Source organism: Bombina bombina, chromosome 4, assembly GCF_027579735.1.
Source record: "Bombina bombina isolate aBomBom1 chromosome 4, aBomBom1.pri, whole genome shotgun sequence".
NCBI lineage: Eukaryota > Metazoa > Chordata > Amphibia > Anura > Bombinatoridae > Bombina > Bombina bombina.
This window is the reverse complement of record NC_069502.1, coordinates 1,056,211,526-1,056,226,956: the sequence shown is the minus strand read 5'-3', so window position 1 is coordinate 1,056,226,956 and position 15,431 is coordinate 1,056,211,526. Positions and strand designations below refer to the sequence as shown.

The following is a 15,431-nucleotide window of genomic DNA, read 5'->3' as shown; positions in this document are numbered from 1 at the left end:
ACCTCAAAATGCCTATAAATACACCCCTCACCACACCCACAATTCAGTTTTACAAACTTTGCCTCCTATGGAGGTGGTGAAGTAAGTTTGTGCTAGATTCTACGTTGATATGCGCTCCGCAGCAGGTTGGAGCCCGGTTTTCCTCTCAGCGTGCAGTGAATGTCAAAGGGATGTGAGGAGAGTATTGCCTATTTCTTTCATGTAATTAACAAGAGTCCATGAGCTAGTGACGTATGGGATATACATTCCTACCAGGAGGGGCAAAGTTTCCCAAACCTTAAAATGCCTATAAATACACCCCTCACCACACCCACAAATCAGTTTTTACAAACTTTGCCTCCAAGGGAGGTGGTGAAGTAAGTTTGTGCTAGATTCTACGTTGATATGCGCTCCGCAGCAAGTTAGAGCCCGGTTTTCCTCTCAGCGTGCAGTGAATGTCAGAGGGATGTGAAGAGAGTATTGCCTATTGAATGCAGTGATCTCCTTCTACGGGGTCTATTTCATAAGGTTCTCTGTTATCGGTCGTAGAGATTCATCTCTTACCTCCCTTTTCAGATCGACGATATACTCTTATATTTACCATTACCTCTACTGATTCTCGTTTCAGTACTGGTTTGGCTTTCTACAAACATGTAGATGAGTGTCCTGGGGTAAGTAAGTCTTATTTTCTGTGACACTCTAAGCTATGGTTGGGCACTTTATTTATAAAGTTCTAAATATATGTATTCAAACATTTATTTGCCTTGACTCAGAATGTTCAACTTTCCTTATTTTCAGACAGTCAGTTTCATATTTGGGATTATGCATTGAATTATCATATTTTTCTTACCTCAAAAATTTGACTTTTTTCCCTGTGGGCTGTTAGGCTCGCGGGGGCTGAAAATGCTTCATTTTATTGCGTCATTCTTGGCGCAGACTTTTTTGGCGCAAAAATTCTTTTCCGTTTCCGGCGTCATACGTGTCGCCGGAAGTTACGTCATTTTTTTTGACGTTATTTTGCGCCAAAAATGTCGGCGTTCCGGATGTGGCGTCATTTTTGGCGCCAAAAGCATTTAGGCGCCAAATAATGTGGGCGTCTTATTTGGCGCTAAAAAATATGGGCGTCGCTTTTGTCTCCACATTATTTCAGTCTCATTTTTCATTTGCTTCTGGTTGCTAGAAGCTTGATATTTGGCATTCTTTCCCATTCCTGAAACTGTCTTATAAGGAATTTGATCTATTTTGCTTTATATGTTGTTTTTTCTCTTACATATTGCAAGATGTCTCACGTTGCATCTGAGCCAGAAGATACTACAGGAAAATCACTGCCTGCTGGATCTACCAAAGCTAAGTGTATCTGCTGTAAATTTTTGGTAGCTATTCCTCCAGCTGTTGTTTGTAATAATTGTCATGACAAACTTGTTAAAGCAGATAATATTTCCTTTAGTAATGTACCATTGCCTGTTGCAGTTCCCTCAACATCTAAGGTGCAGAATGTTCCTGATAACATAAGAGATTTTGTTTCTGAATCCATAAAGAAGGCTTTGTCTGTTATTTCTCCTTCTAGTAAACGTAAAAAGTCTTTTAAATCTTCTCTCTCTACAGATGAATTTTTAAATGAACACCATCATTCTGATTCTTTGGACTCTTCTGGTTCAGAGGATTCTATCTCAGAGATTGATGCTGATAAATCTTCATATTTATTTAAGATGGAATTTATTCGCTCTTTACTTAAAGAGGTACTAATTGCTTTAGAAATAGAGGATTCTAGTCCTCTTGATACTAATTCTATACGTTTGGATAAGGTTTTTAAAGCTCCTGCGGTTATTCCAGAAGTTTTTCCTGTTCCTAATGCTATTTCTGCAGTGATTTCCAAAGAATGGGATAAATTGGGTAATTCATTTACTCCTTCTAAACGTTTTAAGCAATTATATCCTGTTCCGCCTGACAGGTTAGAATTTTGGGACAAAATCCCTAAAGTTGATGGGGCTATTTCTACCCTTGCTAAACGTACTACCATTCCTACGTCAGATGGTACCTCGTTTAAGGATCCTTTAGATAGAAAAATTGAATCCTTTCTAAGAAAAGCTTATCTGTGTTCAGGTAATCTTCTTAGACCTGCTATATCATTGGCTGATGTTGCTGCAGCTTCAACTTTTTGGTTGGAAACCCTAGCGCAACAAGTAGCAAATCGTGATTCTCATGATATTATTATTCTTCTTCAGCATGCTAATAATTTTATCTGTGATGCCATTTTTGATATTATTAGAGTTGATGTTAGGTTTATGTCTCTAGCTATCTTAGCCAGAAGAGCTTTATGGCTTAAGACTTGGAATGCTGATATGGCTTCTAAATCAACTCTACTTTCCATTTCTTTCCAGGGAAACAAATTATTTGGTTCTCAGTTGGATTCTATTATTTCAACTGTTACTGGTGGGAAAGGAACTTTTTTACCACAGGATAAAAAATCTAAAGGTAAAAACAGGGCTAACAATCGTTTTCGTTCCTTTCGTTTCAACAAAGAACAAAAGCCTGATCCTTTGTCCTCAGGAGCAGTTTCAGTTTGGAAACCATCTCCAGTCTGGAATAAATCCAAGCCTGCTAGAAAGGCAAAGCCTGCTTCTAAGTTCACATGAAGGTACGGCCCTCATTCCAGTTCAGCTGGTAGGGGGCAGGTTACGTTTTTTCAAAGAAATTTGGATCAATTCTGTTCACAATCTTTGGATTCAGAGCATTGTTTCAGAAGGGTACAGAATTGGTTTCAAGATGAGACCTCCTGCAAAGAGATTTTTTCTTTCCCGTGTCCCAGTAAATCCAGTGAAAGCTCAAGCATTTCTGAATTGTGTTTCAGATCTAGAGTTGGCTGGAGTAATTATGCCAGTTCCAGTTCCGGAACAGGGGATGGGGTTTTATTCAAATCTCTTCATTGTACCAAAGAAGGAGAATTCCTTCAGACCAGTTCTGGATCTAAAATTATTGAATCGTTATGTAAGGATACCAACGTTCAAGATGGTAACTGTAAGGACTATATTGCCTTTTGTTCAGCAAGGGAATTATATGTCCACAATAGATTTACAGGATGCATATCTGCATATTCCGATTCATCCAGATCATTTTCAGTTCCTGAGATTCTCTTTTCTAGACAAGCATTACCAATTTGTGGCTCTACCGTTTGGCCTAGCTACAGCTCCAAGAATTTTCACAAAGATTCTCGGTGCCCTTCTGTCTGTAATCAGAGAACAGGGTATTGTGGTATTTCCTTATTTGGACGATATCTTGGTACTTGCTCAGTCTTTACATTTAGCAGAGTCTCATACGAATCGACTTGTGTTGTTTCTTCAAGATCATGGTTGGAGGATCAATTTACCAAAAAGTTCTTTGATTCCTCAAACAAGGGTAACCTTTCTGGGTTTCCAGATAGATTCAGTGTCCATGACTCTGTCTTTAACAGACAAGAGACGTCTAAAATTGATTACAGCTTGTCGAAACCTTCAGTCACAATCATTCCCTTCGGTAGCCTTATGCATGGAAATTCTAGGTCTTATGACTGCTGCATCGGACGCGATCCCCTTTGCTCGTTTTCACATGCGACCTCTTCAGCTCTGTATGCTGAACCAATGGTGCAGGGATTACACGAAGATATCTCAATTAATATCTTTAAAACCGATTGTTCGACACTCTCTAACGTGGTGGACAGATCACCATCGTTTAATTCAGGGGGCTTCTTTTGTTCTTCCGACCTGGACTGTAATTTCAACAGATGCAAGTCTCACAGGTTGGGGAGCTGTGTGGGGATCTCTGACGGCACAGGGAGTTTGGGAATCTCAGGAGGTGAGATTACCGATCAATATTTTGAAACTCCGTGCAATTTTCAGAGCTCTTCAGTTTTGGCCTCTTCTGAAGAGAGAATCGTTCATTTGTTTTCAGACAGACAATGTCACAACTGTGGCATACATCAATCATCAAGGAGGGACTCACAGTCCTCTGGCTATGAAAGAAGTATCTCGAATTTTGGTTTGGGCGGAATCCAGCTCCTGTCTAATCTCTGCGGTTCATATCCCAGGTGTAGACAATTGGGAAGCGGATTATCTCAGTCGCCAAACGTTGCATCCGGGCGAATGGTCTCTTCACCCAGAGGTATTTCTTCAGATTGTTCAAATGTGGGGGCTTCCAGAGATAGATCTGATGGCCTCTCATCTAAACAAGAAACTTCCCAGGTATCTGTCCAGATCCCGGGATCCTCAGGCGGAGGCAGTGGATGCATTATCACTTCCTTGGAAGTATCATCCTGCCTATATCTTTCCGCCTCTAGTTCTTCTTCCAAGAGTAATCTCCAAGATTCTGAGGGAATGCTCGTTTGTTCTGCTAATAGCTCCGGCATGGCCTCACAGGTTTTGGTATGCGGATCTTGTCCGGATGGCATCTTGCCAACCATGGACTCTTCCGTTAAGACCAGACCTTCTGTCGCAAGGTCCTTTTTTCCATCCGGATCTGAAATCCTTAAACTTAAAGGTATGGAGATTGAACGCTTGATTCTTAGTCAAAGAGGTTTCTCTGACTCTGTGATTGATACTATGTTACAGGCTCGTAAATCTGTATCTAGAGAGATATATTATAGAGTCTGGAAGGCTTATATTTCTTGGTGTCTTACTCATCATTTTTCTTGGTATTCTTTTAGAATTCCGAGAATATTACAATTTCTTCAGGATGGTTTAGATAAGGGTTTGTCCGCAAGTTCCTTGAAAGGACAAATCTCTGCTCTTTCTGTTCTTTTTCACAGAAAGATTGCTATTCTTCCTGATATTCATTGTTTTGTACAAGCTTTGGTTCGTATAAAACCTGTCATTAAGTCAATTTCTCCTCCATGGAGTTTGAATTTGGTTCTGGGAGCTCTTCAAGCTCCTCCGTTTGAACCTATGCATTCATTGGACATTAAATTGCTTTCTTGGAAAGTTTTGTTCCTTTTGGCCATCTCTTCTGCCAGAAGAGTTTCTGAATTATCTGCTCTTTCTTGTGAGTCTCCTTTTCTGATTTTTCATCAGGATAAGGCGGTGTTGCGAACTTCTTTTGAATTTTTACCTAAAGTTGTGAATTCCAACAACATTAGTAGAGAAATCGTGGTTCCTTCATTATGTCCTAATCCTAAGAATTCTAAGGAGAAATCGTTACATTCTTTGGATGTTGTTAGAGCTTTGAAATATTATGTTGAAGCTACTAAATCTTTCCGAAAGACTTCTAGTCTATTTGTCATCTTTTCTGGTTCTAGAAAAGGCCAGAAAGCTTCTGCCATTTCTTTGGCATCCTGGTTGAAATCTTTAATTCATCTTGCCTATGTTAATTCGGGTAAGACTCCGCCTCAGAGGATTACAGCTCATTCTACTAGGTCAGTTTCTACTTCCTGGGCGTTTAGGAATGAAGCTTCAGTTGATCAGATTTGCAAAGCAGCGACTTGGTCCTCTTTGCATACTTTTACTAAATTCTACCATTTTGATGTATTCTCTTCTTCTGAAGCAGTTTTTGGTAGAAAGGTACTTCAGGCAGTGGTTTCGGTTTGAATCTTCTGCTTATGTTTTTCATTAAACTTTATTTCTCCAACATAGGTGTGTCCGGTCCACGGCGTCATCCTTACTTGTGGGATATTCTCTTCCCCAACAGGAAATGGCAAAGAGCCCAGCAAAGCTGGTCACATGATCCCTCCTAGGCTCCGCCTACCCCAGTCATTCTCTTTGCCGTTGTACAGGCAACATCTCCACGGAGATGGCTTAGAGTTTTTTAGTGTTTAACTTTTGCTTCTTCTGAGGCTATTTTTGGGAGAAAGGTTTTGCAAGCCGTGGTGCCTTCCATTTAGGTGACCTGATTTGCTCCCTCCCTTCATCCGTGTCCTAAAGCTTTGGTATTGGTTCCCACAAGTAAGGATGACGCCGTGGACCGGACACACCTATGTTGGAGAAAACAGAATTTATGTTTACCTGATAAATTACTTTCTCCAACGGTGTGTCCGGTCCACGGCCCGCCCTGGTTTTTTTAATCAGGTCTGATAATTTATTTTCTTTAACTACAGTCACCACGGTACCATATGGTTTCTCCTATGCAAATATTCCTCCTTAACGTCGGTCGAATGACTGGGGTAGGCGGAGCCTAGGAGGGATCATGTGACCAGCTTTGCTGGGCTCTTTGCCATTTCCTGTTGGGGAAGAGAATATCCCACAAGTAAGGATGACGCCGTGGACCGGACACACCGTTGGAGAAAGTAATTTATCAGGTAAACATAAATTCTGTTTTTGGGTGTGGATTATTTTCAGCAGGAATTGGCTGTTTTTATTTTATCCCTCCCTCTCTAGTGACTCTTGTGTGGAAAGATCCATATCTTGGGTATTCATTATCCCATACGTCACTAGCTCATGGACTCTTGTTAATTACATGAAAGAAAACATAATTTATGTAAGAACTTACCTGATAAATTCATTTCTTTCATATTAACAAGAGTCCATGAGGCCCACCCTTTTTTGTGGTGGTTATGATTTTTTTGTATAAAGCACAATTATTCCAATTCCTTATTTTATATGCTTCGCACTTTTTTCTTATCACCCCACTTCTTGGCTATTCGTTAAACTGATTTGTGGGTGTGGTGAGGGGTGTATTTATAGGCATTTTAAGGTTTGGGAAACTTTGCCCCTCCTGGTAGGAATGTATATCCCATACGTCACTAGCTCATGGACTCTTGTTAATATGAAAGAAATGAATTTATCAGGTAAGTTCTTACATAAATTATGTTTTTGAATGCAGTGATCTCCTTCTACGGGGTTTATTTCATAGGTTCTCTGTTATCGGTCGTAGAGATTCATCTCTTACCTCCCTTTTCAGATCGACGATATACTCTTATTTATATACCATTACCTCTGCTGATTTTCGTTTCAGTACTGGTTTGGCTTTCTACAAACATGTAGATGAGTGTCCTGGGGTAAGTAAGTCTTATTTTCTGTGACACTCTAAGCTATGGTTGGGCACTTTGTTTATAAAGTTCTAAATATATGTATTCAAACATTTATTTGCCTTGACTCAGGATGTTCAACATTCTTTATTTTCAGACAGTCAGTTTCATATTTGGGATAATGCATTTGAATCATTCATTTTTTCTTACCTTAAAAATTTGACTTTTTCTCCAACATAGGTGTGTCCGGTCCACGGCGTCATCCTTACTTGTGGGATATTCTCTTCCCCAACAGGAAATGGCAAAGAGCCCAGCAAAGCTGGTCACATGATCCCTCCTAGGCTCCGCCTTCCCCAGTCATTCTCTTTGCCGTTGTACAGGCAACGTCTCCACGGAGATGGCTTAGAGTTTTTTGGTGTTTAACTGTAGTTTTTATTATTCAATCAAGAGTTTGTTATTTTAAAATAGTGCTGGTATGTACTATTTACTCTGAAACAGAAAGGTGATGAAGATTTCTGTTTGTAAGAGGAAAATGATTTTAGCAACCGTTACTAAAATCGATGGCTGTTTCCACACAGGACTGTTGAGAGGAATTAACTTCAGTTGGGGGAAACAGTGAGCAGACTTTTGCTGCTTGAGGTATGGCACATTTCTAACAAGACGATGTAATGCTGGAAGCTGTCATTTTCCCTATGGGATCCGGTAAGCCATTTTTATTACATAAGAAAAAAAGGGCTTCACAAGGGCTTTTAAGACTGTAGACATTTTCTGGGCTAAAACGATTGATTTATAAACATATTTTATACTTCATAGCTTTGAGGAATTATTTTATTCTTGGGAATTATGTAAAATAACCGTCAGGCACTGTATTGGACACCTTATCCTCTAGGGGCTTTCCCTAATCATAGGCAGAGCCTCATTTTCGCGCCTCTATTGCTCACTTGTTTTTAGGAAGCATGACATGCAGATGCATGTGTGAGGAACTCTGATACACAGAAAAGACTTTCTGAAGGCGTCATTTGGTATCGTATTCCCCTTTGGGCTTGGTTGGGTCTCAGCAAAGCAGATACCAGGGACTGTAAAGAGTTAAAGCTTTCAAATTTGGTGTGCAATACTTTTAAGGCACTGTGGTGAAATTTTGGTGAATTTTGAACAATTCCTTCATACTTTTTCACATTTGCAGTAATAAAGTGTGTTCAGTTTAAAATTTAAAGTGACAGTAACGGTTTTATTTTAAATTTTTTTTTGTACTTTGTTATCAAGTTTATGCCTGTTTAACATGTCTGAACTACCAGATAGACTGTGTTCTGTATGTGGGGAAGCCAAGGTTCCTTCTCATTTAAATAGATGTGATTTATGTGACACAAAATTTAGAGAAAATGATGCCCAAGATGATTCCTCAAGTGAGGGGAGTAAGCATGGTACTGCATCATCCCCTCCTTCGTCTACACCAGTCTTGCCCACACAGGAGGCCCCTAGTTCATCTAGTGCGCCAATACTCCTTACTATGCAACAATTAACGGCTGTAATGGATAATTCTATCAAAAACATTTTAGCCAAACTGCCCACTTATCAGCGAAAGCGCGACTGCTCTGTTTTAGAAAATACTGAAGAGCATGAGGACGCTGATGATATTGGTTCTGAAGTGCCCCTACACCAGTCTGAGGGGGCCAGGGAGGTTTTGTCTGAGGGAGAAATTTCAGATTCAGGGAAAATTTCTCAACAAGCTGAACCTGATGTGATTACATTTAAATTTAAATTGGAACATCTCCGCGCCCTGCTTAAGGAGGTGTTATCTACTCTGGATGATTGTGAGAATTTGGTCATTCCAGAGAAATTATGTAAAATGGACAAGTTCCTAGAGGTCCCGGGGCCCCCCGAAGCTTTTCCTATACCCAAGCGGGTGGCGGACATTGTAAATAAAGAATGGGAAAGGCCCGGCATACCTTTGGTCCCTCCCCCTATATTTAAGAAATTGTTTCCTATGGTCGACCCCAGAAAGGACTTATGGCAGACAGTCCCCAAGGTCGAGGGGGCGGTTTCTACTCTAAACAAACGCACCACTATACCCATAGAAGATAGTTGTGCTTTCAAAGATCCTATGGATAAAAAATTAGAGGGTTTGCTTAAAAAGATGTTTGTTCAGCAAGGTTACCTTCTACAACCAATTTCATGCATTGTTCCTGTCACTACAGCAGCGTGTTTCTGGTTCGATGAACTAGAAAAGGCGCTCAATAAAGATTCTTCTTATGAGGAGATTTTGGACAGAATTCATGCTCTCAAATTGGCTAACTCTTTCACCCTAGACGCCACTTTGCAATTGGCTAGATTAGCGGCGAAAAATTCTGGGTTTGCTATTGTGGCGCGCAGAGCGCTTTGGCTAAAATCTTGGTCAGCGGATGCGTCTTCCAAGAACAAATTGCTTAACATTCCTTTCAAGGGGAAAACGCTGTTTGGCCCTGACTTGAAAGAGATTATTTCTGATATCACTGGGGGCAAGGGCCACGCCCTTCCTCAGGATAGGTCTTTCAAGGCCAAAAATAAACCTAATTTTCGTCCCTTTCGCAGAAACGGACCAGCCCCAAGTGCTACGTCCTCTAAGCAAGAGGGTAATACTTCTCAAGCCAAGCCAGCCTGGAGGCCAATGCAAGGCTGGAACAAAGGAAAGCAGGCCAAGAAACCTGCCACTGCTACCAAGACAGCATGAGATGTTGGCCCCCGATCCGGGACCGGATCTGGTGGGGGGCAGACTCTCTCTCTTCGCTCAGGCTTGGGCAAGAGATGTTCTGGATCCTTGGGCGCTAGAAATAGTCTCCCAAGGTTATCTTCTGGAATTCAAGGGGCTTCCCCCAAGGGGGAGGTTCCACAGGTCTCAATTGTCTTCAGACCACATAAAAAAACAGGCATTCTTACATTGTGTAGAAGACCTGTTAAAAATGGGAGTGATTCATCCTGTTCCATTAGGAGAACAAGGGATGGGGTTCTACTCCAATCTGTTCGTAGTTCCCAAAAAAGAGGGAACATTCAGACCAATCTTAGATCTCAAGATCCTAAACAAGTTTCTCAAGGTTCCATCGTTCAAAATGGAAACCATTCGAACAATTCTTCCTTCCATCCAGGAAGGTCAATTCATGACCACGGTGGATTTAAAGGATGCGTATCTACATATTCCTATCCACAAGGAACATCATCGGTTCCTAAGGTTCGCATTCCTGGACAAGCATTACCAGTTTGTGGCACTTCCGTTCGGATTAGCCACTGCTCCAAGAATTTTCACAAAGGTACTAGGCTGGGGCGCGGTCTGGGGGCCCCTGAAAGCTCAGGGTCTTTGGTCTCGGGAAGAATCTCTTCTCCCGATAAATATTCTGGAACTGAGAGCGATATTCAATGCTCTCAATGCTTGGCCTCAGCTAGCAAAGGCCAAATTCATACGGTTTCAATCAGACAACATGACGACTGTTGCGTACATCAACCATCAGGGGGGAACAAGGAGTTCCCTGGCGATGGAAGAAGTGACCAAAATCATTCAATGGGCGGAGACTCACTCCTGCCACTTGTCTGCAATCCACATCCCAGGAGTGGAAAATTGGGAAGCGGATTTTCTGAGTCGTCAGACATTTCATCCGGGGGAGTGGGAACTCCATCCGGAAATCTTTGCCCAAATTACTCAGTTGTGGGGCATTCCAGACATGGATCTGATGGCCTCTCGTCAGAATTTCAAGGTTCCTTGCTACGGGTCCAGATCCAGGGATCCCAAGGCGACTCTAGTAGATGCACTAGTAGCACCTTGGACCTTCAAACTAGCTTATGTATTCCCGCCGTTTCCTCTCATCCCCAGGCTGGTAGCCAGGATCAATCAGGAGAGGGCATCGGTGATCTTGATAGCTCCTGCGTGGCCACGCAGGACTTGGTATGCAGACCTGGTGAATATGTCATCGGCTCCACCATGGAAGCTACCTTTGAGACGGGACCTTCTTGTTCAAGGTCCGTTCGAACATCCGAATCTGGTCTCACTCCAACTGACTGCCTGGAGATTGAACGCTTGATCTTATCAAAGCGAGGGTTCACAGATTCTGTCATTGATACTCTTGTTCAGGCCAGAAAGCCTGTAACTAGAAAAATCTACCACAAAATATGGAAAAAATATATCTGTTGGTGTGAATCTAAAGGATTCCCTTGGGACAAGATAAAAATTCCTAAGATTCTATCCTTTCTTCAAGAAGGTTTGGAGAAAGGATTATCTGCAAGTTCTTTGAAGGGACAGATTTCTGCCTTATCTGTGTTACTTCACAAAAAGCTGGCAGCTGTGCCAGATGTTCAAGCCTTTGTTCAGGCTCTGGTTAGAATCAAGCCTGTTTACAAACCTTTGGCTCCTCCTTGGAGTCTCAATTTAGTTCTTTCAGTTCTTCAGGGGGTTCCGTTTGAACCCTTACATTCCGTTGATATTAAGTTATTATCTTGGAAAGTTTTGTTTTTGGTTGCAATTTCTTCTGCTAGAAGAGTTTCAGAATTATCTGCTCTGCAGTGTTCTCCTCCTTATCTGGTGTTCCATGCAGATAAGGTGGTTTTGCGTACTAAACCTGGTTTTCTTCCGAAAGTTGTTTCTAACAAAAACATTAACCAGGAGATAGTCGTGCCTTCTTTGTGTCCGAATCCAGTTTCAAAGAAGGAACGTTTGTTGCACAATTTGGATGTAGTTCGTGCTTTAAAATTCTATTTAGATGCTACAAAGGATTTTAGACAAACATCTTCCTTGTTTGTTGTTTATTCTGGTAAAAGGAGAGGTCAAAAAGCAACTTCTACCTCTCTCTCCTTTTGGCTTAAAAGCATCATCAGATTGGCTTACGAGACTGCCGGACGGCAGCCTCCTGAAAGAATCACAGCTCATTCCACTAGGGCTGTGGCTTCCACATGGGCCTTCAAGAACGAGGCTTCTGTTGATCAGATATGTAAGGCAGCGACTTGGTCTTCACTGCACACTTTTACTAAATTTTACAAATTTGATACTTTTGCTTCTTCTGAGGCTATTTTTGGGAGAAAGGTTTTGCAAGCCGTGGTGCCTTCCATCTAGGTGACCTGATTTGCTCCCTCCCTTCATCCGTGTCCTAAAGCTTTGGTATTGGTTCCCACAAGTAAGGTTGACGCCGTGGACCGGACACACCTATGTTGGAGAAAACAGAATTTATGTTTACCTGATAAATTACTTTCTCCAACGGTGTGTCCGGTCCACGGCCCGCCCTGGTTTTTTAATCAGGTCTGATAATTTATTTTCTTTAACTACAGTCACCACGGTATCATATGATTTCTCCTATGCAAATATTCCTCCTTTACGTCGGTCGAATGACTGGGGAAGGCGGAGCCTAGGAGGGATCATGTGACCAGCTTTGCTGGGCTCTTTGCCATTTCCTGTTGGGGAAGAGAATATCCCACAAGTAAGGATGACGCCGTGGACCGGACACACCGTTGGAGAAAGTAATTTATCAGGTAAACATAAATTCTGTTTTTTCCCTGTGGGCTGTTAGGCTCGCGGGGGCTGAAAATGCTTCATTTTATTGCGTCATTCTTGGCGCGGACTTTTTTGGCGCAAAAAATCTTTTCTGTTTCCGGCGTCATACGTGTCGCCGGAAGTTGCGTCATTTTTTACGTCCTTTTGCGCCAAAAATGTCGGCGTTCCGGATGTGGCGTCATTTTTGGCGCCAAAAAGCATTTAGGCGCCAAATAATGTGGGCGTCTTATTTGGCGCTAAAAAATATGGGCGTCATTTTTGTCTCCACATTATTTCAGTCTTCAATTTTCTTTGCTTCTGGTTGCTAGAAGCTTGTTTATTGGCATTTTTTCCCATTCCTGAAACTGTCATTTAAGGAATTTGATCAATTTTGCTTTATATGTTGTTTTTTCTCTTACATATTGCAAGATGTCTCACGTTGCATCTGAGTCAGAAGATACTTCAGGAAAATCGCTGTCTAGTGCTGGAACTACCAAAGCTAAGTGTATCTGCTGTAAACTTTTGGTAGCTATTCCTCCAGCTGTTGTTTGTATTAATTGTCATGACAAACTTGTTAATGCAGATATTTCCTTTAGTAATGTACCATTGCCTGTTGCAGTTCCGTCAACATCTAAGGTTCAGAATGTTCCTGATAACATAAGAGATTTTGTTTCTGAATCCATCAAGAAGGCTATGTCTGTTATTCCTCCTTCTAGTAAACATAAAAAATCTTTTAAAACTTCTCTTTCTACAGATGAATTTTTAAATGAACATCATCATTCTGATTCTGATGACTCTTCTGGTTCAGAGGATTCTGTCTCAGAGATTGATGCTGATAAATCTTCATATTTATTTAAAATGGAATTTATTCGTTCTTTACTTAAAGAAGTACTAATTGCTTTAGAAATTGAGGATTCTGGTCCTCTTGATACTAATTCTAAACGTTTAGATAAGGTCTTTAAATCTCCTGTGGTTATTCCAGAAGTTTTCCTGTTCCTAATGCTATTTCTGAAGTAATTTCCAGAGAATGGGATAAATTGGGTAATTCATTTACTCCTTCTAAACGTTTTAAGCAATTATATCCTGTGCCGTCCGACAGATTAGAATTTTGGGACAAAATCCCTAGAGTTGATGGGGCTATTTCTACCCTTGCTAAACGTACTACTATTCCTACGTCAGATGGTACTTCGTTTAAGGATCCTTTAGATAGGAAAATTGAATCCTTTCTAAGAAAAGCTTATCTGTGTTCAGGTAATCTTCTTAGACCTGCTATATCATTGGCTGATGTTGCTGCAGCTTCAACTTTTTGGTTGGAAACTTTAGCGCAACAAGTAACAGATCATGATTCTCATAATATTATTATTCTTCTTCAACATGCTAATAATTTTATCTGTGATGCCATTTTTGATATTATCAGAGTTGATGTCAGGTTTATGTCTCTAGCTATTTTAGCTAGAAGAGCTTTATGGCTTAAAACTTGGAATGCTGATATGGCTTCTAAATCAACTCTACTTTCCATTTCTTTCCAGGGTAACAAATTATTTGGTTCTCAGTTGGATTCTATTATCTCAACTGTTACTGGTGGGAAAGGAACTTTTTTACCACAGGATAAAAAATCTAAGGGTAAGAACAGGGCTAATAATCGTTTTCGTTCCTTTCGTTTCAACAAAGAACAAAAGCCTGATCCTTCATCCTCAGGAGCAGTTTCAGTTTGGAAACCATCTCCAGTCTGGAATAAATCCACGCCTTCTAGAAAGGCAAAGCCAGCTTCTAAGTCCACATGAAGGTGCGGCCCTCATTCCAGCTCAGCTGGTAGGGGGCAGGTTACTTTTTTTCAAAGAAATGTGGATCAATTCTGTTCACAATCTTTGGATTCAGAAAATTGTTTCAGAAGGGTACAGAATTGGTTTCAAGATAAGACCTCCTGAAAAGAGATTTTTTCTTTCCCGTGTCCCAGTAAATCCAGTGAAAGCTCAAGCATTTCTGAATTGTGTTTCAGATCTAGAGTTGGCTGGAGTAATTATGCCAGTTCCAGTTCTGGAACAGGGGATGGGGTTTTATTCAAATCTCTTCATTGTACCAAAGAAGGAGAATTCCTTCAGACCAGTTCTGGATCTAAAAATATTGAATCGTTATGTAAGGATACCAACATTCAAAATGGTAACTGTAAGGACTATCTTGCCTTTTGTTCAGCAAGGGCATTATATGCCCACAATAGATTTACAGGATGCATATCTGCATATTCCGATTCATCCAGATCATAATCAGTTCCTGAGATTCTCTTTTCTGGACAAGCATTACCAGTTTGTGGCTCTGCCGTTTGGCCTAGCTACAGCTCCAAGAATTTTTACAAAGGTTCTCGGTGCCCTTCTGTCTGTAATCAGAGAACAGGGTATTGTGGTATTTCCTTATTTGGACGATATCTTGGTACTTGCTCAGTCTTTACATTTAGCAGAATCTCATACGAATCGACTTGTGTTGTTTCTTCAAGATCATGGTTGGAGGATCAATTCACCAAAAAGTTCATTGATTCCTCAGACAAGGGTAACCTTTCTGGGTTTCCAGATAGATTCAGTGTCCATGACTCTGTCTTTAACAGACAAGAGACGTCTAAAATTGATCTCAGCTTGTCGAAACCTTCAGTCACAATCATTCCCTTCGGTAGCCTTATGCATGGAAATTCTAGGTCTTATGACTGCTGCATCGGACGCGATCCCCTTTGCTCGTTTTCACATGCAACCTCTTCAGCTCTGTATGCTGAATCAATGGTGCAAGGATTACACAAAGATATCTCAATTAATATCTTTAAAACCGATTGTACGACACTCTCTAACGTGGTGGACAGATCACCATCGTTTAATTCAGGGGGCTTCTTTTGTGCTTCCGACCTGGACTGTAATTTCAACAGATGCAAGTCTCACAGGTTGGGGAGCTGTGTGGGGATCTCTGACGGCACAAGGAGTTTGGGAATCTCAGGAGGTGAGATTACCGATCAATATTTTGGAACTCCGTGCAATTTTCAGAGCTCTTCAGTCT

At 41.1% G+C, this 15,431-nt stretch overlaps 1 protein-coding gene across 1 annotated transcript in view; it reads left to right on the top strand.

Annotated features, from left to right (window-relative positions):
* Positions 1 to 15,431, top strand: part of PSME4 (proteasome activator subunit 4) — a gene marked incomplete in the record, with an annotated part of 938,614 nt that overhangs the window by 890,136 nt on the left and 33,047 nt on the right.